Source organism: Acartia tonsa, chromosome 9, assembly GCF_053477335.1.
Source record: "Acartia tonsa isolate MP-2025a chromosome 9, ASM5347733v1, whole genome shotgun sequence".
NCBI lineage: Eukaryota > Metazoa > Arthropoda > Copepoda > Calanoida > Acartiidae > Acartia > Acartia tonsa.
Genome location: NC_137268.1, coordinates 4,211,837 through 4,238,710, shown reverse-complemented (window position 1 = coordinate 4,238,710; position 26,874 = coordinate 4,211,837). Strand labels below are relative to the sequence as shown.

At 34.8% G+C, this 26,874-nt stretch overlaps 1 long non-coding RNA gene across 1 annotated transcript; it reads left to right on the top strand.

Annotated features, from left to right (window-relative positions):
* The first annotated feature begins 9,575 nt into the window (after positions 1-9,575).
* Positions 9,576-24,390, top strand: LOC145328654 (uncharacterized). Its single transcript, XR_013882533.1, has 3 exons — positions 9,576-9,638; positions 20,302-20,414; positions 24,330-24,390. It is a non-coding gene; the product is annotated as an uncharacterized LOC145328654 (long non-coding RNA).
* The last annotated feature ends 2,484 nt before the right edge of the window (positions 24,391-26,874 follow it).

The following is a 26,874-nucleotide window of genomic DNA, read 5'->3' as shown; positions in this document are numbered from 1 at the left end:
AAGGGTTAACAAAAGAAACGGCCGTTTTAGATTTAGGTCCGACCGAGCACAGCGGAGGACTGACCTACACAGCGCTGTCAAGGGTTCGGCGACTCGAAAAATTGATGTTTAGGGGTGCAATACCCCCATCAGCGGATAGGCTGCTCAAGTACCACCACAGCGGTAATAGAGGTAAACTAGCAGCCCACTTTGAGCGTGTCAGACACGATGACAGCACAAAGTTGGCTGCCAGTCTAGCGACTATTGAAAGGTATAGATTGTAACAGGGTGTCTGTAGTTTGTATGTCTTGTAGCATTTGTCAGTAGATTGTCATTATCAGCAGTAGCACAGTTGGTAGTTAAGGTTTTAAAAGGAAAAAAAAATGTATTTAGAAGATATTTATAATTAGATCACCGCTTTAATAGATAGTAGTTGTCACTCTTAACTGTTGTAGACGTTGTAAATAACTGTAGTCTTAGAAATAGTTAGTTATCACCAATAATAGTTGGATTTAAAGCTCACAACTGCATCCATTAGCTAAAGACATATACTATTAGTTTCTCTCTCTCTCTCTCTCTAATCTTGATTACTAATGTATTAATATACTTTTCTTCTTTTTTTTTCATTTAGGTAGGTACAGATTTGCAAGGTATCATTTAATTTTTTGTAACCATATGGTAGGTGGCTAACTTTAAATTGTTGTTGTTTTTTCCTGTATGTACACCCTTATTTTATAAACCAATTCCTGAAAGCCAAAAATTTAAGGCGCCACAGTGGACCAATTTCATTTAGGTTAGGCAAATTAGGGCCAGCTTGGGGGTAGTGGGTAGGGCTGCGTTTTCATTGGACAGACACACAAATTGTGATGGACACACAGACAGTACCTAGTGATGACAAATTTTATGCTCTGTGAGACTGGGTAGTAAATAAAGAGATATAAATATAAATCTAAAGCAAAACATGTTTCAAATGAGAAACTTGTTTTGCAATAATCTTTAAAAAAAAGTAGTACATTTCGCACTACCTAGCCATTAATGTGTTTTCCTTTCAACCACTGTGGCCTGTCCATGGGGGAAGAGACATTGATAGCCATGGTTAAGAAGGCCCCAGGCCTTTAGGTAGGAGTGGGTTTTTTGCTTCTAGCTTGAGCCGCAGCCTGTTGGTTAATTACATTGTAATTATCCATCTGGTTGCTTAGGAAAAATTTATATTTAGGTGTGTACAGACACAGGTATTATTTATTGTTATTTATTGTAATTTGTTCCCATTCTCCCTCTTTATTTTCTAATGCCATTTCCCTTTTTTTTTCAAGATCTCGTCTTTTTTTTACCCCACATACACTCCTAAAGGTCCGAAATTTTTGTGTTCTAGCAAATTCAAAGTGCAATCTAAAAAAACCAGTACCATACCCTGGGAGAGGTATTTTTCTTTTCTTTTTTTCAAAAGAGATCACTAGTTGCAAATTTAAATTTATTACATGGCATGGAGCTTGATGTGGTGGAAATCGGCGGGCCAGAGCTAAACACCCAGAAATAGGCTTTCTTTTTTATTTGGGTGGGGGTGTTTGCTGCTGGTCTGAAGGACAGTCCAAATCCCTGTCCCCTGGGGGGCCATATAGTTGGGGCTGGCAACTACCATTGTCTTTGAATTTTGGCCCCCCAGGAAGTATGATGATGGAACCACTCCCCCCCCCCCTTTACTTTTGCACCAACCTTATTCCTTCTCTACCCACACTCCTTGTGATTCTTTTTAGAATCAACAAACTAATTTCCATTCGAGATTAATTCTATTCGAGATTCTGGGGTGACTATTTTTCAATAGTTGTTGAAACCCCAAACCATCCTGGTTGTGAACAGTTGCCAGTGGAGAGCCAGCCCACAGGGTCTACACCCACCCACCCCCCACTGATCCCTGGGAGGATGCCAGCCTGTGTGATGAGTTAAGCCCTGGGGATATGACATTCTTTCTTTGCCTCAGGTTAAGATTTTTTTTACTAATTTCAACACTGAAGCTATTCTATATAATTAGAAATGTTATGGTCAGGTTATTTGAATATATTTTCTTAGTAGGTACCTACCTGTAACTGTTTTTTTTTTATTTTACATTGGGTAGTTTAACCTTAGGTACAGTTTGGTTGAGGTACTTGTTTGTTTACCTAGATCATATGTAAATACCTTTTGAGATGATTGATTATTAAATTCTTATTTCTAATTAATACATGGCTATGATTAAATTGTTAATATGAAATCTCATTTATTGGTAATTATAATTAACTATTATTACCTTGTAAATCTAAATACTAATTATTATTATCCTTAGCGCTTATTACTTTGTAAATCTGTGTTACAATTAATTACTTAATAATTATTACTTTTTTAAATATCGTAACTAATTATTTATCTCAAGCGATTATTACTTTGTAAATACATATATTTACTTGGTGCCATATACTCTAGTACCTTATTTCCTCATAATTTTTCCGTGTGCCATAAATGTGGTCGATAACCAAACAATCGATTTACAATTTATGGCGATCCCAGCATTGGTACACTCAGGAAAAATTAAGGAAATTGGAGACAATTGTAATTTATTACAATTGTCGAAAAATTTTCAATTTTTCCATATACCCTGATCATGAGAAAAATTTTATATACCGGTTTACGGGGGGGGTTGGAGGTAATGCCTTGAATATTTAGGGGGTAAGGGGATGACCTAGGAAAATGGGAAAGGTGTCAAAAGATGCGTATTTACCATACGCAGTTAGCAAAAAAAAGTTTGCAAGAAAAAGTTGAACCGTTTGTCCGTGGCGGTCATTTGAGCGCTGAAAAAACGTCGAAAAAGTGACCGCGGCAATTTTCCGTCAAATAGTGACTTATGTGAAAAAAAAGCCATTTTTCAAAACCTTCGATTTTCAAACGTTAATACCGCCAAGACCGTGATAGATAGAGACGAATGGTTTTCGCAGGTTATCAGATCACCGTCGTGGAATTCGGAAACTTTTGTTTCAAAGACCCCCATCCCCCCCGAAGGGGGGGATAGGGGCCCCCAAAGTTTTGCAATTTGGTGTTTTTCACAAAATCCTTCTGGGTCAATTTTGGGCAGGAAATAGTCATTTTAGCGGGGTCTGAACATCAGGCCCATAAAATTAGCCCATTGAGATGTGTTAGAAACTGAAAAAAAATTTGGACCCGCCAATGACCGTTTTGACCGTTATCAACCGTTAAACGTAGCGATTTTCGGTTTTTTGGCCAAAACTCATACAAGGAGTCGTTTTTCGGGATTGACATACAAAAGCAAGTTTGTCCAACTTTTTGAGGCGGACATTTCATTACTTATGCATGATCCGCCTCGGGCGGACCGTTTGGCCGGTACGCGCCGCCGAAGGCGCGATTTTTGACGATTTTCCGAAAAATCTCAGTTTTTGTCCCTTTAGGGGGTGACGGAGTCGTTTTAGCGACATTGACCTTTTCTTCACTTTTGTAGAACTTTTTAAGGCGGACATTTCTTTGCTTATGCATCATTCACCTCCGGCGGACCGTTTGGCCGTTATTTGCCGCCGAAATCGCGATTTTCGGCGATTTTGCTGTTCGCGAGGTTTTAACGGCCATTTAGGAGGCAAAGGAGTCCTTCAATCAAAATGACCCTGAAATACTTTTCTTTTGCAAATTTAATTTGCAACATTTCATGTGAAGCAAATTTTTTTGTACGTCCAACCGGTTTTGTTCCAGTTGAAATTTTAAAAAAAGCTAACAACTACTGTTATTATTACACCACCCCCTGAAATGTATTTACCCCCCTGCAAGAAACAAGTTTGGATGAAATAATTTTTTAAGCCGAAGGCTCCAAAAAAATTATTTCATCCAAACTTGTTTCTTGCAGGGGGGTATTTAGGATCAGAGGTAACTTCAATTTTGATACATTCTATCTCTATCTCTCATTGACTAGGTATAATTACTACAGTTATTATTTATATTATCTTACCAATAAGTAATCCACCACCACCTAAAACTCTGAATCAAACACTTTTTATTACTATTATCTTCTTAATTATTATATTAAATAATTATTATGATATGTCTTAACAAAATTATGATTATCTATTATAATATCTAACTTATTACTTATGAATCAAATAATCTTATTACATTCAATCTCAAACAATCTTATAAACTACAAACTTAAAATTATTTAACCTCCCACTAAATATACTATTATAATTATGAATTATAACATCTGACCTATTACAAATCAATCAATAATTATTCAAACTGAATATTGTTATCTTATTATTAATCATAATTTTATAATTATATTATCTTCCCTACAACAACTAATTCAATAATTTCACATAATAATTATAATTATCTTTACTATTTTATTCATATCAATTATCTTTATCTTATTATTGTACTTATCTGATAATTATCTTATTATAAACACTACAACAATTATATCATCTAACCTACTGCAAATAAATTCAAATTACTCATGCAAATTATCATTATCTTATTATTACTTATTAATTATATTATACAACCTACTATAAATCAGTTTTTACTCATATTAATTACAATTATCTTACTAATACTTATCAATTATAATATAATAATTATCAATTATATTATCTAACCTCTTACAATCATTCAATAATTACACATAGTAATTATAATTATCAATTATTATTATCTAACCTCTTACAATCATTCAATAATTACACATAGTATTTATAATTATCAATAATATTATCTAACCTATTACAAACCAATCAATAATTACACATATTACTAATAATTATCAATAATATTATCTATCCAATAGCAAACAAATCAATCAATAATTACACATATTACTTATGATTATCAATTATACTTTCTAACCTATTTCAAATTAATTAATAGTAACACATTTTGATTATAATTATTTATTATTAATTATAATATTATAATTATCAAATATATTATCTAACCTATTTAAAAATAACTCAATAGTTATTCATAATAATCACCATTAGCTTATTATTTATACTTGTATTAACTATCATTATCTTAATTCTTCTTATTAATTATTCTATCTAACCTATTATAAATCAATCAATAATTACTCATATTATTTATAATCATACTAATTCTTATATACCTTATCTAACACTAATAATTATAAATTATTATAAGCAATTAAATTACCTAACCTATTACAAATCTAATAATAATCATAATAATCTCTTTCTTATAATTATAACCCTTTCCTAACATCAATTACTGATATTCATTGCATGGTAATTCTAATTTATAGTTATCTTTCATATTATAATATGTCAATTATCTATTATAATAATTATAATTATAATTATTTCAATACTAATTATATTATATCAATGACTAATTATTATTGCATTGCATTTGTTGCTATGAATTCTTATTAATTGCTAGCGATTATTACCTTGTACAAATTAATTATAATTAACTTTTAACAATTATTACTTTGTAAATATAGATTATAAAATATAATTAACCTTAAACTATTATTACTGTTACCCTGAATACTAATTATTATTATCCCTAGCAATTATTACTTTGTAAATCTAAATGCTAATTATTAATCCCTAGCAATTATTACTTTGTAAATCTGAATGCTAAATATTAATCCCTAGCGATTATTACTTTGTAAATATAACATTTTTATTTTTAACATTACACCCACAAATTGCCTTGTTTACATATGCTATATTTATGCGGTCCCACTTAGGTAAAGTAACTTATTTCCTCATAATTTTTCCGTGTGCCATAAATGTGGTCGATAACAGAAAAATCGATTTACAATTTATGGCGATCCCAGCATTGGTACACCCAGGAAAAATTAAGGAAATTTACATATAATTTTAATTATATGTAAAAATTTTCAATTTTTCCAATACCCTGATCATGAGGAAAAGTTCTAGTACCGGAAATCGGGGGGAGTTGGCGACATTGCCCGTCAGTTTTGAGGGGGAAGGGGGTGGGCCAGGGGGATGAGACCAGTGTCAAAAGATGCGTATTTACCATACGCAGATGGCAAAAAAAAGTTTGGCCCGATCGGACCAACGGTCCGCGCGTGGCGGGCGCGTAAGCGCCCAAAAAACACCTAAAAAGTTAACAATGTCCATTTCCATCAAATTCATACTCATGTGAAAAAATAGCCATTTTTCAAAACCTTCAATTTTCAAACGTTAATACCGCCAAGACCGTGACAGATAGAGACGAATGGTTTTCGCGGGTCACCAGATCACCGTCGTGGAATTCGGAAACTTTTGTTTCAAAGACCCCCATCCCCCCCGAAGGGGGGGATATGGGCCCCCAAAGTTTTGCAATTTGGTGTTTTTCACAAAAACCTGTTGGGTCCATTTTGGACAGGAAAGAGTCATTTTAGAGGGGTCTGAACATCAGGCCTATAAAACAAGTCCATTGAGATGTGTTAGAAACTGAAAAAAAATTTGGACCCGCCTATGACCGTTTTGACCGTTATCAACCGTTAAACGTAGCGATTTTCGGTTTTTCGGCCAAAACTTGCCCAAAGAGTCGTTTTTCAGGATTGACATACAAAAGCAAGTTTTTTTAACTTTTTGAGGCGGACATTTCTTTACTTATGCATTAACCGCCTCGGGCGGACCGTTTGGCCGTTACGCGCCGCCGAAGGCGCGATTTTTGACGATTTTTCGAAAAATCTCGGTTTTTGCCCCTTAAGAGGGTGACGGACTCGTTTTAGCGACATTGACCTTTTCTTCAATATTGTAGAACTTTTCAAGGCGGACATTTCTTTACTTATGCATCATTCACCTCCGGCGGACCGTTTGGCCGTTAATTGCCGCCGAAATCGCGATTTTCGGCGATTTTGCTGTTCGCGAGGTTTTATTTGCCATTTAGGAGGCAAAGGAGTCCTTCAATCAAAATGACTCTGAAATACTTTTCTTTTGCAAATTTAATTTGCAACATTTCATGTGAAGTAATTTTTTTTGTACATCTAACCGGTTTTGTTCCAGTTGACATTTAAAAAAAATAACAACTACTGTTATTAATACACCACCCCCCGAAATGTATTTACCCCCCCCAAGAAACAAGTTTGGATGAAATAATTTTTTAAGCCGAAGGCTCCAAAAAAATTATTTCATCCAAACTTGTTTCTTGCAGGGGGGTATTTAGGATCAGAGGTGACTTCAGTTTTTAGTGCATTCCCTCTCTAAATATAACAACTACTATTATAACACCACACCCGAAATGTATTTACCCCCCGCAAGAAACAAGTTTGGATGAAATAATTTTTTAAGCCAAAGGCTCCAAAAAAATTATTTCATCCAAACTTGTTTCTTGCAGGGGGGTATCTAGGATCAGAGGTAACTTCAATTTTGATACATTCTATCTCTATCTCTCAATGACTAGGTATTATTACTACAGTTATTAATTGAATTATCTAACCAATAAGTAATCTACCACCACCTAAAACTCTAAAATAAACACTTATTATTACCATTATCTTCTAAATTATCATGTAATAATAATTAATTACATTAAATAATTATTATTATATGTATTAACAAAATTATGATTATCTATTATAATATCTAACCTATTACTTATGAATCAAATAATCTTATTACATTAAATCTCAAACAATTCTATAAACTACACACTTATAATTATTTAACCTCCTACTAATTATACTATAATAATTATGAATTATGACATCTAACCTATTACATATCAATCAATAATTATTTAAAGTGAATATTGTTATCTTATTATTAATCATAATTTTATAATTATATTATTTTCCCTATAACAACTAATTCAATAATTTCACATAATAATTATAATTATCTTTACTATTTTATTCATATCAATTATCTTTATCTTATTATTGTACTTATCTTATAATTATCTTATTATAAACACTACAACAATTATATCATCTAACCTACTGCAAATAAATTCATAATTACTCATGCTAATTATCATTATCATATTATTACTTATTAATTATGTTATACATCCTACTATAAATCAGTTTTTACTCATATTAATTACAATTATCTTACTATTACTTATGAATTATAATATAATAATTATCAGTTATATTATGTAACCTCTCACAATCATTCAATAATTACACATAGTAATTACAATTATCAATATTATTATCTTACCTATTTCAATCAATCAATAATTGCACATGTTGATTAAAAGTATCAATAATTATTACAAATCAATCAATAATTACACATATTACGCATAATTATCAATAAAATCATCTATCCAATACCAAACAAATCAATCAATAATAACACATATTACTTATAATTATCAATTATGCTTTCTAACCTATTTCATATCAATTAATAGTAACACATTTTGATTATAATTATTTATTATTAATTATAATATTATAAATATCAAATATATTATCTAACCTATTTAAAAATAACAAACCAATCAATTATCACACATAATAACTTTAATTATCTTATAATTACTTATTGATTAAATACTATAATTCACTATTATATTTTCTTACCAATTATCATTATCAATTCATAATTACACATAATAATTATAATTATTTTATTACTAATACTATAATTATCAATTATATTGTCTTACCCTTTACAAATCAATCAATAATTACTCATATTAATTATTATCATCTTGTTGTCAATTATTAATTATAATACTATAATTCACAATTATAATATCTTACCCATTAAAAACCATCAATAATTACACATAATAATAATAATTATCTCATCATTATTATTCATCAGTTTAAGTATTATAATTAATAATTATCATACCTAACCTATTACAAATCAATCAATAATTACTCATATTACTTATTATTATTACTTACTAATTATCATTTTATTATTATAATTTATATTAAATAACATTAATTGTAAATTACTTTGTAATTGTAATTTTAATTTATAATTATCTTTTTATTATCTAATTGATCTCTAATGACTATTACTTTTTAAATATAAATTCTAATTAACTATTATTACTTTGTAAATGTGAATACTGATTATTACTATCTCTAGCAATTATTACTTTGTAAATATAATTGAAATTAATATCATAATAATCATTACTTTGTAAATCTGAATACTAATTATTAATCCCTAGCAATTATTACTTTGTAAATATGAATTCAACTTTTTGTATCCATTCACTCACATTTCGCTCTGCAACAGGCTGTCAATTCTTATAAACGATTACTTACAATTTCTTTTCGGTCCCCCATACCTTTAAGTAACTTATTTCCTCATAATTTTTCCGTGTGCCATAAATGTGGTCGATAATCAAACAATCGATTTACAATTTATGGCAATCCCAGCATTGGTACATAATAGGATAAATTGATGTCATCTCAACACAGCTAAGTTTTATAAAACATGCATTAAGTTTGAAGGGACAAAAAGCTTTTCTGAAATTAATCGATATATTGTAATATGGATGTTGCATCAGATTTTCATTTACTTTGAAAAAGTGATGTTTGCAGTTGTCTAAAATAATTATACCCTTTATCATTATCTACCCATTTTAAAAAATAATTTGAATTGAATTAACAGTGGAGATTTGGAGAATGAAGATATTCAAGTGACTGATAGAAAACATTCCTCCAGTACCAGGTACATAAATAGATAGATAATTTATATATATAACATATAGATGAACACATTGTCATTGATACACATATAGAAAACATAAAGATAAACATTTGGGTATAGTCCTTTCCACGACATCCCTCCATAAGGGGCGATTCTTCGTATTTTAAAATGGCTTTTTATAGGTTATTTTAGGTTAGGTTAGGTTATATTGTGTTAGGTGATTGCCCCACAGGGTTAGGTAATTGGCCCCGCAGGGGCTAGAAATAGGAGAAAAGCTACTTTGAAAAATACGAAGAATCGCCCCTTATGGAGGGATGTCGTGGAAAGGACTATACCCAAACATTTAAATAACAGACAAAAAAGACATACAATAGAGTAGAGGAGCATTTAGAGAGAAAAGATACATAGCCAAAAAACAATTGAATTTTTGGGGCTTTCCCTCAAAATGCCTGTCAAGCACTGATTTTGAGATAAATTAAAAATAATATGCCTGCGGTGCTCTAACCCTTGTGATATAGACAGACTTACATAAGTTAATGATAGAGTAGACTTAATGTTCAATTCAAAATGCAAACAGATTTTTAAGTATTTATTATATTGGATTAAATGCAGTTTTTGAGTAAATAAGATTATATGTTGATACTATATTTAGAAATGATTAAATATGTTAATAAGTCAAAACTACTGATTATTCAAAGCTGGATAGTTCTGAAGTAGCAGGATGTCTGTCTGTATATCAGGACACCAAACAACAGGATGACTGTCTGTTTAATTAATACAATGTATTAATTAACTATGCACTTTGAAGGGGTAGAATATCTGTCTGTGCAAACTATCTAAAGTAGTAGGATGTCTGTAAATAGCTGTATTGGTCTTAATAAAGACTCGAACCCAAACCAGATAATGTTCTGTGTTAGGACTCTCAATATCAACTGACTTAAATATATTTTCTCTTTATTCTTTCTGAGAGCAATTAAAGAGCAATTAAGAGTAACAATTAACATATGGTCTGCAAACTTAAATATATGACATCACAACATAAATATATGACATTTACCCCCTTCTGAAACCATCCAGCTAAGCATGGTTTCACCATCCATCAGGTTGATCCAATAAACTAGGATCAATGTCTTCACTGGGTGAACCTACATCGAAATTAACCCCGGCCTCCAGTCCTTCCTCTCCTTCACCCACTGGAGGAGGAGTGTTCAGCGCCCCTCCACCAACCTCAGCCGAAACGCCCACTGTTGCCGCTATGACAGCATTACTCGCTGCAGCAGTTACAGGCCCTCCTACAGCCACCATCACAGCATCATTTACCGCTGAGGCGGTATCATTCGCAACAGCCACCTCTGCAGCAACTGCTGGCCCATCTGCCGACATTGCCACCTCCATCTCAACGCCACCAGTGACCTGAACACCTCCCGAGACCATCATCACTCCGTTGCTAGCCCCAGTACCGTCAGAAGTTCCAGCCTGCTGCAACTGCCAATATGACGCCGCCGGTAAGTCATTGTTTATTCTGCGCCGGATCTCGCTAAGCTCACTAAAAATATTGGACAGGTGCCTTTGCACTTCAGCCTCTTTTTTCGCCATCTCAGAAATAGCCTCTTGAACCTTAGTTCCCTGTCCTGCCAAAACACTTTCCACTTGTTGGCTCACCTGCTGTCCCAACTTGGCTGAACTACTTTCCCAATTATCAGTCATTGCTGTCTGTACACTTTGTACCATATAAGAAGTCTTTTGCTGTGCAGTAGTAGCCACCATTTGCTGCATCTCTGTATCTACCTTCCTTATACAGTCCATTAGATCCCTCTTATGCGAGGCCAACATATCTTTAATCCGATTATGACTGTCCGTCTGCCAAAGTTTCTGTGCAGTGTTCAAACTTTTGACTGATTCTCTTACAGCTTCACGAATTTTTTCCTCAATCATAGGCTTTAGAGTCACAGCAACAGAATTACTGATTTTACCTATATCTTCATCACTGAGCGGCGCCAAGCCACGTTTATCATTCTTGCGCTCAGCCTTATTTCTCTCAACCTCAGCACGTAAATCTGGTAACTCCCTCTTTTGTTTAGGCCCAAGAGAATTTGTCCCAGCAGGCCGCTTGACCACGCCCCTTCTGGAAGTACCTTCCCCAGCATCATTATAAGCATTGCTGGCTCCCCTTCTGGAAGTACCTTCCCCAGCATCATCATAAGCCTTGCTGGCTCCCTTAGACCTGACTGACCCAGCAGCCTGATTTGGCACAAACTTACCAAATCTGCGCCGTCCATCACCAGAACCAGTATCTGCCACCTTTTCAGGCTTGTCCGTAGTAGGCTCAGTCCAACTGTCTATCTCCGAACCACTCTGGTCACTGGGCAGACGATCCCTGGAATCAAGCTCAACTTCAAGACTCACGTTGCCAACATCGTCCTCATCATCATATCCAGGCTCATACCTGGGGGATTCTACATCATACTGCCTCCTGTCATCTCTTCTATACACAACATGCCGCCGATTAGATCTGCCAGCTTCCAACATCTCAACAGACGGTTCACGCTCCTCCCGCCGACCAGACGGCCGCTGATACCGCCTTTCGTTTCCATCTCCATTTCCTGATAATAATCAATAATTAAATATTAACATTTTAATATTTTAATATTTTAACATTTTTCATATATAAGACGACATTCAAAACGAAATACTTTACATAAATTATATTTATCAGGGATGCCAAATTTTAATTACTGTTTTCCCGATAACGCGAAAATTTGACGCAATTACACAGTCTGCCTAGACAGCCAACACACAGCAATCCAATAACCACCCCAGCAGCACCCATCACCGCCATAACAAAATGCTGCCAACTATTAGTCAACCAATCAATTGAGGAATTATACAAATGTACAAACCAATCTTCTGTCACCTCTACAACAAACGCATTTGAATTAGCAGCCAATTCCGAAAGTTTAGCCTCTTCCACAGACTCCAACACCTGTCCTTTCTCTCCCTTATCCAGCAGATGCTCAAAATTCAATGGTACCTTCAACCAACTATCCTCCAACCGTTTAATCTGAACCAACTGCATTCCTGCCCCCTTATTGCCTAGATATAATCCAGGTTTAACTCTCACAAATACTGGATTTTTCCTACACTCGACAACCATTAACAAGGAAACATTTTTAACTAATCTTGTGAATGGTTCTACAGCAACAATTCTATCATCCATAAACAGAGAAAAATGACCAAGATAACACGGCAAATCTGCTCCTATAGTCACATTCAACCATCTTTTTTTACATACAGACACAAGCTCCATCTCCCCCAGATGTTGTACCAACAAATTTCCGACTTGCTTGATGTTGGAATGAAACAAATTATTCTCCCAACACCCCTGTTCTGCCTGCAAAATCCTTTCCACTTGATGATAGGAAGAAGTTAACTGTAATAATAAAGCACCATCCTCCTCTTTTTTTCGCATCCAAGGAAAGAAATTCTTTTTAGCAGTTGTAATCCACAAAACTACATCAGGAACGTTGGTATGAAAATAATGCAAATCAGTCAGAAAGTCAAAAAACTCCACTTTTTTCCCCAGTTTTAATCCCAACGAAAACTGTGGAGAAATCGCCAACCAACTTTGGCCACCCTGATTATTAGCATCATCCGCCATATTAGAAAATGTAAACAAAGTTAAATTTACAATTTCAACAGTCCGAAAATAACTAAAATAACGTCTATCTTCCTGTGATCTATTGTGAACTATCACTCGATCAAGCCCAAGCCGCAGATCAGACTCCAGACAGTGTGCCCCAATGAACTGGTCCTCAAGAAAACAACTGTTATCAGGTAACATTGAAATTTGTATATTCTTCAAATAACTTGTAATCTGAACTTCTTGAAAAGTATTAGGCACAAAGGTATTATTTAAATAAATACCATCTCCTCTGCACTGAGGGTCAATCCCATACGTCATCATATCATCATACAGGATGCTACCATTTATGAAATAAGTCAGTGACCGGTCATAAAAAGCTACAGGCAACCGTCGTCCATCTATGTCTAACACCCTCTGTTCCTCCATCCTTTTACAATCTTCACTAGAAATTAACTCATCACTACTAACAACAGCTGGTGCCCCTAAATGTAGATGGCTATATTTGCCGCAATACCAGGTGTGAACCGTTCTGTCGACGTGACATTGTACCGCGGGCAAAAATCTCACTCCAACTTTTTTTAACAGATGACCGCTGACTGTTCCATTAAACTCATGCTGACCAAATACTGTACATTCTGAAGCCCTCAACTCAGGACCGTCGCCAACACACTCCTTTACTTGCACAGATATCACATCAGCACCACAAGGTAACAAACACAATCCCCAAATTAAAAAATATTTACCTGATTTAAATTTATTATTATGACCAGACATTATTAGCTGATAACTGTTCACCAATTCACCCGCAAATATCAACTGATTTAGCCTTTCATTGCAGGGCAACTTTCTACCTACTAGCTTTGTCAGCACATATTTGTTATTAAAATAATCAAATAACAATTCATGAACTCTTATTATAATATATTTTTTTAAAATATTTATATGTATTTTAATAATATTTTTTTCTCAAAAATAATTATTATCAGCTCTCCTTTCCCTACTTTCTCCGTCCTCGAGTTCCTATCTGAACATGTACCACAGGACCCCCTACCTGAGATCTTAACCTCCTCCCAGTGTTCCATAAATATTTCGCCACCCGTGATCCACTTTTCTTAATTGTAACTAATTTTTCAGGTGAAGATTGTGGCGGCGCCGTAGTCAAAAACGATTGTTCCGATGGAAGCTCAACCTCGTCAAAATTACCCTCAGCTACAGGAGCAGGCACCACAGATTCATCTGTCACTCCCACCTCTACTCCTTCACCTACAGGTATAATTTCTCTATTCTCATTCTCTGAAACTCTGTCATTATTATCAGCTCTCCTTTCCCTACTTTCTCCGTCCTCGAGTTCCTATCTGAACATGTACCACAGGACCCCCTACCTGAGATCTTAACCTCCTCCCAGTGTTCCATAAATATTTCGCCACCCGTGATCCACTTTTCTTAATTGTAACTAATTTTTCAGGTGAAGATTGTGGCGGCGCCGTAGTCAAAAACGATTGTTCCGATGGAAGCTCAACCTCGTCAAAATTACCCTCAGCTACAGGAGCAGGCACCACAGATTCATCTGTCACTCCCACCTCTACTCCTTCACCTACAGGTATAATTTCTCTATTCTCATTCTCTGAAACTCTGTCATTATCAACCTCAACCTCACTCTCCTTCTCCTGAATCACGTCACTCTGTCTTTCCTCTGCCAACTCAAAACCATCATTTTCAGATGACAAATACACAACATCTTCACTCTCTCTCTCCTCTACAGTTTCTTTCTCTACAGGCATATTGTCAACCTCCAAAAATATCTCATCGGACGGACAAATTTCAGGTAAAGGAAAAACGTTAAAATTAACCTCCTCCCCTAGAACTTCCGTTCGAGCATGAATTTTTCGAATTTTATCCCTAGCTACAACCTGATTTTTCTTGATGGGATTATTCCCAAAAGGTGCCAACTCATACAATGCATCCGAAAATTTCTTAACTACAATAAAAGGCCCCCCATAGAAAGACTGTAATTTCTTGGACACGTCAGTTTTTACAATATTAAAGAAAGCATAACAAACATCTGTAACTCTTAATGCTTCCCTCTGTACTCTGTGTTTATTTTGAACCTCTAAATATAACTTGGATTTTGTAGAAATTCTCTTAATTACATCCTCCATATTTTTCAGAAATTCCAAATACGACCGCGAGGATGAAGATTCAACAGACGGGACTGGTGATAGAAAATCGAGAGGAATACGTGGCTGCCGACCAAAAACCAGAAAAAATGGAGAATATCCAGTTCTAGTACTCTTGGAACAGTTAATCACCAACGTAGCCAAAGGTAATTTTTTAGCCCAGTCCTTTGTTCCATGATTTTCATCTACTTTCAAAGCAGCATACAAACTTTGATTTTGCCTCTCTACAGGATTCGAATTTGGATTCCTGGGGGGAATTAGGACAGTATCCACCCCCAATCCTTTCATCACGCCTTTAAACACATTGCTTGTAAAATTTGTACCTCTATCCGATCTCAAAGCTCTAAATAAACCATAGGTAGGTACAAAATTTTCCAATATAGCCTTTACAGTTGTTTCAGTTTTAGCATCAACCAACGGACATGTAAAAACATATCTAGAAAATAGACAAACCATGATTAAGACAAATTTAACCGTCTGTCCCTGATGATAACATGGAGTCCAAGGTCCAACCAGATCTACGGACATATTAGCAAAAACTTCACTACTTTGAACAGAATGAGTTATAGGTGAAACATGTTTAGGATTACTTCCAGCCTTTTTCAAACATGTAATACAACTTCGTATTCTCGATTCCACAAACTTGTTCACGCCAGGCATAAAAAATCTCTCATTTATCTTACGTATTGTCTCCTGCACACCTCTATGTCCAGAACCATATCCACCATGAGCTGAATCAAATATATCATTGTATAAAGAAAGAGGCACTACAGGCCTCTCGACGAAACCCCCTTCGGCCAAAGGCTGTCTGAAAATTACAACCCCCTCAATAATCATAATCCCATTGCCACTTGTCATCTTAGAAGAATTAGGGGACACGTACCAAAGCCCATCATTCTTTAATCCAGTCACATGCACCACAGCGGTAGATCCTCCAGGATAAAAAATAGTTTTATCCAGCAACTTCACATTATACTTCGTTGAATATAACTCTCCAAACCCACCCCCCTCCTTTATCCCTGGCAAGGTAGGTTTAGATGGAATTTCAGAATTCATTCGTCCGGACAAAATAGGAATTTTCTGTATCTCTGCCACCACCTGTTTCTGTAAACAGGAATTAATAGGAACAGATTCCCCACAAAATTCAAACTTATCTTCATCCAAACAAATATTAATTTTATTCTTTTTCAGGAAATCAGATCCAAGATTTACCAACCTACTCGTCACCTCAGGTACATAAAATATCTCCGTAAACACAGCTTGAGTTCCAGCAAATCTAAATTTCAACTCAACATATCCAATAATATTAACTTTCTTTAAATCTACTGAATATGCTGATAATTTAGCAGGACAAAACTCAATTCCATGTTTATCAAGAATTTCTCTAGATATCAAAGAATTAAAATTATTTCCTGTATCAATAATTCCTAACTCCTTCACCGGAATATCAGCCCCAGGCACAAGAAATTCTAAATCCGCACAAATAGGCATTTTCGTTATCTTCAAAAACTTCACAATCTCTTGAAAACACTAGTCATTATAATTAATATATCCATATATTTTAGATATACATCATTCCACTACACAGCAGTCAGCCCCTCATCTGTCACCAGCCGCCAACATACTGTTCAATTTATGAAATCCTGTACATCTCCCAAACTACCAGCATCACACAGCTACACTCCAAGTTTTTTTATACAGGTAAGTACCTCTCGAAGTATTCAACCTTGCATAGGTACTTATCAAAAAATAATATATAGGAGATATATATATATATATATAAATATATATATATAATGTTTTCATTAACACGATCACACCTTGACTGACGAATAAACAAGACAGTAATGCTTTATAAAGTTGAAAGCAATAATGTAAATACAAAACAGCAAAATTAACAATTTACAGTACTATAGCCTATATAATGAATATGAATAAAAGAACGATCTATAAATTTCATCCTAGAATGAGATTTATACATCAAATCAATCATATCCATTACATAGGATATTGCTGGAAATTGTTTCTGGCTATGTCAGCAATCATAGCCTCATACTGTTTCTCATCTCTGCTCTTTTCAGAATCCACAACAGGCCCCACCTGATTGCCCCACCTATCCACAACAGGCCCCACCTGATTGACTGTCTTCTTCAGAAACTGCTCAGGTATTACCCTATTATTAGGCACTCCAGGACCCTCTTTCTTTTCGCTACCGGCAGAGAAAAACTTAGCTTTGGTCTTTCCTATGCGAGAATCAGGAGCTGGCGGCTTGCCATCTCTCTTCTGCCAGCAACTAGCCACTACATGACCTTTTTTCCCACAATACCAACAAATCATAGTTTTAGCCTTCGAATTCAGAGCCCCAATCACGTTCTCAACCTGATCCCAAGGAATATCATCATCCCCTTCAATCCACGCATTATTATCGCCAATCTCAGTCCTGCCCTCCATATCAGATACATGCACTTCACTGATTACAGGCCTAGCTTTCACCTCCCTGGAATCCTCTAGCCTCAACCCTTCCATAGCCTGAGAATAACAGGACGTTACATTTTCAGGTGATACGTGTCCAGAACGAGCCCAGCTTACATAATGCTGACCTCTGCGAATCAAATAAGTCAAGAAAGCACTGTAATCTTCCAGGTAATGCATAGATTCAATGAAATTAGCCATATCTCTAGCTAAATCAGAAAACAGCAAATTCTTAGCCACATTATTATAGAAATCACGCCAAGATTGTCTAGAAATTTGACCAGGATGCATAAGCCTAAACAGACGCAATTTAGCATTGAAAAACACATCCACATTCTGACCACTCTTTTGTTTCAGGGCGTAAAAGAATTCGGTAGCCGACTCTGTATCAGCAAAGGGTATCACCAACCTTCTTATCAACAGGTAATAACCTAAAGCACTTAAGGAAGCATTAGCCTCCGGCGTAATCAACCTCCCCATCTTCTTCCCTTTGCACTCAAAAATCCTATTGTACAGGATGTCCTTGAAAAGCATAGGATCCTCCAACTTTGCGAACCTAGCAACCCTCCATAAGGATAAGAAATAATCCTCAAAATCAATGTTTCCATCCCAAAATGGAGCATCCCGCACAAAATCACTGTCCCACTTGACTCCTCTTACAAGACAAAACTCCTTAAACTGCTCCTCTACAGTCTGTTGGCTTACACTACCGCCGACCACCTTTTTATAGGCCTTAAGCACTTCAGCCCTTTCCTCAATTAAAGGAAATATATCCAACAATTGATTTTCATATTCGGTCAGACAACTCTCACGAACATTCATCCAATTTCCATTCCCAACAGGACCTAAAAACTCAATCTGCGAAAACTTCAAATGTCCAGGAGCACTTTTCCCTCTTTTAGCCTCAAAATTTGTAGAATCCAATTTAGCCTCCACACTCAAACGATTAATGAAAGATGTATTAAACGAATCATCCCCCGTCGCCTTGACTGCAGATACACTAGCCCCCATACTTGTTTCATACAAAAAACCGCTAATATCCCCATCCACTGGCAATTGCGCCACCTTTTTCTTAATAGTAGCCAAATCAACATCATAACCTAACTTCTTATGCTCATCAGAGTTCTTAAACTCTTTCACCTTATTCTCCAGCCGTTTATTCGCCGCCGTTAACTTATCCACCTGATCTTTGACAGTCGTATGCTCCTGCAACATTGCCCTAACATATTTTTTTATGCTTTCAGGCACAACGTCATTCTCCACCTCGCCCAACGCCAACTCCACATTCGCATTGGCACCTGCACCAGCATCCTCAGCCGCAGCATCCTCCTCCTCCCAATGTTCGGGAGTTCCATCATCATCCTGACTGTCATTCTCCCGAGGACGTTTAGGCGGCCGTCCACGCTTGCCTTCAGTTTTACCCCGCTCTCCTTTTTCCCCATCAGCCATATCCGAGCACTGGAACTAGATCCGCCGTGAAATTTAGATCAAAAGAGTTAAAGAATGAAATTCCACAGAAACCTGAAATATAAATCAAGTTAGAAATATAAAAATTAAAACAAAACTGTGAAAAATCCGAGATAAAAAAATATCTCAAAAAGTGAGTGACTTCAAATTAAACACCACTTCCCCCACCCCTAACTCAGCAGCAGGTCTAAATAACACGTAGCACAATAAGACTGCGCCAAATGTGATATAGACAGACTTACATAAGTTAATGATAGAGTAGACTTAATGTTCAATTCAAAATGCAAACAGATTTTTAAGTATTTATTATATTGGATTAAATGCAGTTTTTGAGTAAATAAGATTATATGTTGATACTATATTTAGAAATGATTAAATATGTTAATAAGTCAAAACTACTGATTATTCAAAGCTGGATAGTTCTGAAGTAGCAGGATGTCTGTCTGTATATCAGGACACCAAACAACAGGATGACTGTCTGTTTAATTAATACAATGTATTAATTAACTATGCACTTTGAAGGGGTAGAATATCTGTCTGTGCAAACTATCTAAAGTAGTAGGATGTCTGTAAATAGCTGTATTGGTCTTAATAAAGACTCGAACCCAAACCAGATAATGTTCTGTGTTAGGACTCTCAATATCAACTGACTTAAATATATTTTCTCTTTATTCTTTCTGAGAGCAATTAAAGAGCAATTAAGAGTAACAATTAACATATGGTCTGCAAACTTAAATATATGACATCACAACATAAATATATGACACCCTGCAGGGCTGTTCAAGACCTGATATAACCTAACCTAACATAAAGTTATAAACATTTGAAAAACTATCCCACCCCCTTTTTTGTTTCAAAATAAGGGGGGAGGGGGTTTCTGTGCTCATCAAGGCACTTTTGTGGAAAATAACGATTTTTTCTTCAGTGCTGGAAGGCGGAGATTATCAATAATATTTGGAAAACGAAGCCTCGACTCCCCGTGGAAGAAATGGATTGCAAGATCTAACCTTACAAACTCTGAAGCCTCTACTATAACAGGTTTGAATTATCGTATTTAAGACAGTTTTTCGCGGGTATTCAATAGGGTGGGTCGATTTTTTTTCTGAGGCCAAAGCGGGGATCTGCAAATGATTTGTATGAGTATAATACACCTCTGGATGATTTAAAATTTATCCTAAGTCTTAAAACCGCTGACGACCAGACATTCAATTGTATAGCTATTTGTAAATGGGAGTCAAAAATTTATTGAATCAGAACTATGGCTTCATGGTGCTCCCAGGAAAGGCATTGAGGAGTAGAATCAGGAACTTTTGACCGTTTCAAAAAATCTCATTCCTAGCCTGAGAAAATTTAAAAAACCTCTTCAAATTGGACAATTCTCAATAAACCTTTAAAAAATGTGTTTTTTTAGTGATTTCTAAGGCTAGGAACGAGATATTTTGAAACGGACAAAAGTTCCTGATTCAGCTCCTCAAGGCCTTTCCAGGGAGCACCATGAAGCCATAGTTCTGATTCAAAAAACTTTTTGAATGTCGTCTTTGCATATTAATTAGTAATCAGATATATTTTTTAGTGTTTGCGTTCTAAAACTCAATTTTTAAAATTCTTTTTCGGTCAGATATGTTTTAAAGGTTAATTTTATCTGTTGCATATCCCCTCTTTGTCTAATTCCGATATGAACCCGCCCTAGTATTCAAATGAAAAATTACAGGCCTAAGAAACATTTAATATTCTATATTTTTTTATTTTCTTATGCGAGAACAACTGTCTATCCTTGTAATAAAGTAAAATTATGTTTGTATGTGTGTCTGTATGTACCGAAGGATCTCTCTAACCGCTAAACCGATATGGATCTCCTATACAGACTAGCTTATCATAGGTCCTATGAAATATTTAACTAATTCTGGGGAGGGTACCCCAAAGCTACCAAGAGAAATTCGCCCCTAGAAAAAAATTACCCCTTCTCCCCAAAAAAATATTTTTGTTAAAACTGAAATAAAAATTTTGGTTATTGAATTCAACTCCCCACTCCTCAAATGCCTCTAGAGGTCACAGAGACGAAGCCGCTAGTAATACTATAAAAGATTTATTTTTATATAACCATGTATATTTGGTAAAAAATGTTGTTTGTTGTTTAAAACCTAAACATTTACATAAAGACACTTATGTAAGGTTAAAATATAAAAATCCTTTAAAATATAGGATTAGCTTTGTTTGGTTTTTAAATATGCATTTATTTTTAAACATATTTATATCCATAAAATTTGATATTATATAAGGCGGGGATCTAAAGAGATAAGACAATGGTCAATAATTTATGTACATCCCCAAGGATGATACTCAAAATTAACCCTTATGTAGATTACATTTTGTGGTTGAAAGATTGGATCATGGAAAGAAAACAAAGTCATTCCTAATTAGGACAGAAGTCACTGGAAATTGGTCTAAGGAAGGCTATTATGTCCTTCTACTAACAAAATCTAACTTAAGGGAGGTGACTCATGTCCTTTGTCTAACAAATTCTTACATCATTAAATTTTAAAGCATTTTTAGTTTTACATTTATTAACAAAAAGCTGGCTATTTTAAATGGATGAAAAAATTCAGAGTTATAAAACATCAAAATTAATATCATTGTTCTGAAATCCTGTCAATTCAATAACCAAACAGTGAGGTCTTCCTGTCTGAAACTTAAGATCCCAGGAATGGGTGGTCTAATTAGCAAGAATATGCTACATTTTGCAACATTTAGCTATGTTTAGGACAGAAAAGCTGCATTTTGAAAGATTTAGCTATGTAAAGGACATAAATGCTATATTTTGCAAGAATTTGCTATGTGAAGGACTAAAAAGCTAAGTTTTCTAATAATTTGCTATGTTTTGCAAGAATTTGCTATGTTTTGCAAGAATTTGCAATGTGAAGGACAGAATAGCTAAGTTTTCCAAGAATTTGCTATGTTTTGCAAGATTTTGCTATGTTTTGCAAGAATTTGCTATGTGATGGACCAAAAACCAATTTTGTGCAAGATTTTGCTATGTGAAGGACCAAAAAGCTAGGTTTTGTGAGGTAAAGGGAGGCTACTTATGTCCTCAATCTTGCAAAATCTTTGTTAAGGGAGGCAATTTATGCCCTTCATCTAACAAATTCTCACTTAAGGAAGGCTACTTATGTCCTTCCTAGGAAGGTGACTTCTGTCCTTATTAAGGAATGACTTTGTTTTCTTTCCATGATCCAAAAAATTTAACAAAAGTACCCAAAATGTTAAGTCAATGAATAAGAAACCTTAGCATAAAACTTTGGGGACTAGTGTAAGCTCAATGTACCCTATCCTCCACTCTAAAGTCTGTTTATCTGTCTATTTTTGGGAATATTTACGCCAGTGGCTTCCCCTTTAGACTATTTTGGCTAAAAAAAAATGAATCAAGACCAAATTAACCAAGGGTTCTTTTTTGTTAAAGAAAAATTTTAATTTTTATAAATATGAATGTTTATGAAAAAAATAAATTTTAACATCAATACTTTGATTCCTTTTTTGTGGCAGCATTTTGTAAACAGATTTTAAAGGGACAGTTTTTTTTTAAAAAATCCATTTTCACATAGAAGGGGGAAGGAGTAGGTGAATTCTCCTGAAACATTTTTAATTATTATAGCAAAATTACTAACCCTTTTGTAGATCAAAAGTATTGGTTGAAAAATTTGTCCACTAAAATTTTAAACAAACCATATTTTCAAGCTTACAAATAATTTTTTTTAGGTATAGTCTCATTCGTGGCAACGCTTCCTAAGTGGCGTTTATTCATCTTTTCACAGTAGCTTTTCTCCTATGTTTAGCCCCTGCGGGAAGCTCTAGCCCTGTTGGGCCAATTGCCTAACCAAGCGGGGCAATCACCTAACTTAATATAACTTAAAATAACCAAACAAAAGCCATTGTAATAATTCGACGAAACGCCCCTTAAAAGTCGTTGCCACTAAAGGAACTATACCCGATTTTTTAAATAAAACTTTGGATATCAGGACAATTTACAGATTAATTGCCACCACCTTATCCCTACCGTACTTATTGTTATTGTAATTTAAAAATCCTCAAAAATCCAGGTATATAATAAATTAAAAGTACTTTCCTTTGAACTAGGAATATTTATTTAAAATATTTGAGAAAATCCAGATAACTTTTACAACAATATAGGCTTACAAAATCTTTATAAATACTTTTAATCATTTTTAGAATATGATTATTTCAAATCTTTAGAAAATGAAATCAATAAGGCTCAAAATTTGGACAAGCAAACAGAGGAACATTAACAATCATTAACATCAATATGATTCGCAGTTTAAAAATTCAAGTATTGTATGAATTTTAAAAATCGTGTTAAAGCGACTATTACAGCATCCGAAGTAGTGAAGCACAAAAAGTCATGAATGGACAAACGGAGATGTTACACAAAGTTGTCAAAAGAAAGAAAAAGAGAGATTTAAGATAAATCATAAAAAATCATAACACCGTAACATAAGTTTATTCTATACCAGATACTCATTGGAAGAAATTATTTTCAGCAAAGTTTTCAGAAAAGTACTTGTCACCAATGTTCATCTGATAGCGATATGGAGAGAATAAGTGAATTTTAGAGTAGCTTCGTTGAGAAAAATAAAATAAAAACATTTTTAAATAAATTGATCAGACTCCTCTCTTTAAAAATTTTACCTTTGTAGTTTAGTATAGATTAAAATTATTGGGAAATTTTAGGGCTCGGCAGCGACCCCTTAAGCTGCCCGGCTGTGGTTTATTTTAAATTAGGTGTCTGAAAGAAACTGAGGCTGTTTGCGGCTATGACTGAGACTGAAGCTGCCGAGCCCTAAGAAATGTATATTTTCTATTTTTTGGGTGTAAATTTACTTTTGTAGATAAGGACTTGGATTGCCCATGATTTGAAATTAATCTGAACTTTGTTTATAGAACGTAATGAGGACATAAAACAGACACAGATAGCCCAACCTAAAAGAAAGCATACACTAAGGAAAATATTATCATATTAGAGAGATAATAAACATAAAAGTCTAGATGATCAATATCTAAATTTGACCAATAGTGTCATATGAAATAATCCGACTTCATTATTGGTTAGAAAATGTACACATTTTGGTAAGAAATGGTATTTATTTGCATTTGGGGTAAAGCTTTGCCTTAGGAGATTTTAGATGTTAGCAATAAAGTCAATTAGATTTTGAATATAAAACAGAGAGAGAGAGAGAGGGAGAGAAAAAAAGACAGAGAAGAGAGAGAGAGAGAGAGAGAGAGAGAGAGAGAGAGAGAGAGAGAGAGAGAGAGAGAGAGTGAGAAAGAGAGTGAGAGATAGTGAGTGAGTGAGTGAGTGAGTGAGTGAGTGAGTGAGTGAGTGAGAGAGAGAGAGAGAGAGAGAGAGAGAGAGAGAGAGAGAGAGAGAGAGAGAGAGAGAGAGAGAGAGAGAGAGAGAGAAAGAGAGAGAAAGAGAGAGAAAGAGAGAGAAAGAGAGAGAAGAGAGAGAGAAGAGAGAGAGAGAGAGAGAGAGAGAGAGAGAGAGAGAGAGAGAGAGAGAGAGAGAAAGAGGAGAAAGAGAGAGAAAGAGAGAGAAAGAGAGAAAGAGAGAGAGAGAGAGAGAGAGAGAGAGAGAGAGAGAGAGAGAGAGAGAGAGAGAGAGAGAGAGAGAGAGAGAGAGAGAGAGAGAGAGAGAGAGAGAAAAGGAGAGAGATCGGAAGTGAAAGATAGAGAAAGAAAGAGAGAGAGAAAGAGAAAAGCAAGAGAAAGAAAAGCGAAAGGAGAGATTTGAATTGTGATAATATGAAAATAAAATCAGTTCTGGCCAAGTAACAGTAATCAACCATCTCCAAATCACAGCCCAGCACCATAGATCAGCTGATTCTCTGCATTTCCCTAGCAGTACACGCAGCAGCAGACAAGAAACAGGTTTTGGTGGCAAGCTAGAGATAGTTCCTGAGTATGCATGGCCGGAAAAAGGAGGTAAGAAATTACCTGGATCTTGCACCAGATTATCTTGTGCTCTAATAAAGTGAAACTTGTAGATGGCTAAAATAACGATTCCCCTCCATCCACCCCTTTTACCCAATCCCCTTTCTAATAGATGAACAAACTACCCAATAAGTGGTATCCATGTTAGCAACCTAATTTAATGACAAGTTTTCCCATGTCATAATATCTATGTTTATTCTATATCCATTAAGTAAGAACGTTTATTTGATTATTATTAGCAGGCAGACAAAAATTTTCTTTTCTGCCATCTTCTTTCAGATGCATAAGACAATTAAGATGCATGTTGGTCATATTGCAAATTCTAAACGTTTGACTAAACAGATAATCAACCCTTTGATTTGCCAACATTTGTTTGTGAGTCAAACTCTGCCTTTTAGAGCTAATCCTGTATATGGGCCAAGTAATCAAAGATACTATTTAAATGGAAAAAAACTTAAACAAATTAGTGAAGATGCTTGTGGAGAATAGTTATTTCTCGCATCGTATTATAAACAGCTTTCCGCGGATATAGAATGTACAATTATAAGGTTAAAACCATTTTTTAGCCCCGAGGTGCCGGAGGCACCGGCTAAAAAAACTGGTTTTAATCTTATGATTGTACATTTCTATATTCGTAGAAAACTGGATATAATACGATGCTAGACATAGTTTTTTCGTATGGATGAGAAACGGTTCCTAACCACCGGATTCGAATGAATACGAGAAAAGCTTTACCAAACATTTCAGGAAGCGAGAACTTTCACAATACAAAATACAGACATACTCAACTGTTTTTTTAAACCTTTAATTTTAATTCAAATGATTTTTTTAGGTAACTTAAAGAGGCCAGAAAAGTTGGTTACAATAACAAATATATTTAGTGGACCTCCTTCTTATTATTCAAACCAAGGAATATATCATCAAATAATTATAGTAGCGAAACTACTCAATAAATTGTACTTTAGACTTCTTACATAAACAAACAGTCTACTTTTTTTTCTAAATTCCTTCCATTCAAATACAAAGGCTTTAAATACCCTACAAATAAAACGATTGGGCTCTTATTTTCAGAGAATATCTAATGAATAATGATCTAATTCTGGGAAAGGTTACCTTTTCCACCAGACCCCCCCCCCCCCCAATCCAACTATTTTTTATTTAATATTTCTACTCTTTGGATTTCGACAGTTATCATTTGCAATCTCTTGGGGCGAAGTCACTAGTATTTGATAAACCAGTATAGAGTATAGATAGATGGAGATGTAAGTCTTTAATAAAGCCCAACACAAGCTGTACCCATTCTTAGTTTTTATGGGCCATAACTTTCAAAACATATATTATTATTTTTATTAGTGCAAGTCAATAGCTTAAAGCTGGGTTTATTAATCTTTACAAATTAAGTTGTACTTTCTTGCGGGCAGAGAACCATATAGCCTCACTTTCTAAAAAAATCTAATTGAAGGGGTAGTAAATGGTTTTTCCTTTACGCCAAAAC